Source organism: Idiotropiscis lumnitzeri, unplaced genomic scaffold, assembly GCF_059441095.1.
Source record: "Idiotropiscis lumnitzeri isolate Australia: NSW breed Sydney's pygmy pipehorse unplaced genomic scaffold, RoL_Ilum_1.0 HiC_scaffold_272, whole genome shotgun sequence".
Taxonomy (NCBI): Eukaryota; Metazoa; Chordata; class Actinopteri; order Syngnathiformes; family Syngnathidae; genus Idiotropiscis; species Idiotropiscis lumnitzeri.
In genome coordinates, this window is record NW_028283810.1 from 1,837 (window position 1) to 2,500 (window position 664).

Below are 664 nucleotides of genomic sequence, written 5' to 3' on the forward strand. Positions count from 1 at the left end.
CCGGCCCATCTCGCACCCACACCCTGACATATACTGCACCACACCAACCACTGACCGATTGGCAAGCATGACCCGCCATCGGAGGGCCCCTGCCGGCCCCGGCCTCGCGCCGGGGTGTTCGGGTGGACGGTTCCTTCGGCCTGCGGATCGACCTCTAGCGCACCAACCAGCGCGAAACCGCTTTCGTCGCGAGACCGAGACGACCCTGTCGCGTGCCCGTTGGCCACACGGGCCCAGAGATGTCCTACACGGGAGTTCCGCCGCGCTCGCGGGTACCCCGCGCCGCCCCGCCACGAGAGGGGCGCGGGAGCCCAGGCCCGCATCAGCCGAGCGGTCCTTTCCGAAAAAGCATGTTTCTCAAACCCTACCGGCGTCTGTCAGAAGACGCCGCCTCCGAGTGCGTGTTGCGGTCGCGGGCGTGCGGGCGGCTCCGGCTCCCTCCCGCGACTGACCGCCACGCGGTAACGCGGCCTCTACGGACCGAGTACATACCGAGGCCCAGCCGACTTCCTCACCGCGCACGGGGGCTGAATCGTAACGGAAATTTCGGTAGCCCACGTCCGAAATAAATATGAAAGAAACGAGGGAGGCTGGGGTGCCGCCGGGGGTAACCCCGCGGGAGGCCGTCTCCCGCGGGCGCCGCCCGGTCCCCGCGCCCGGCTCC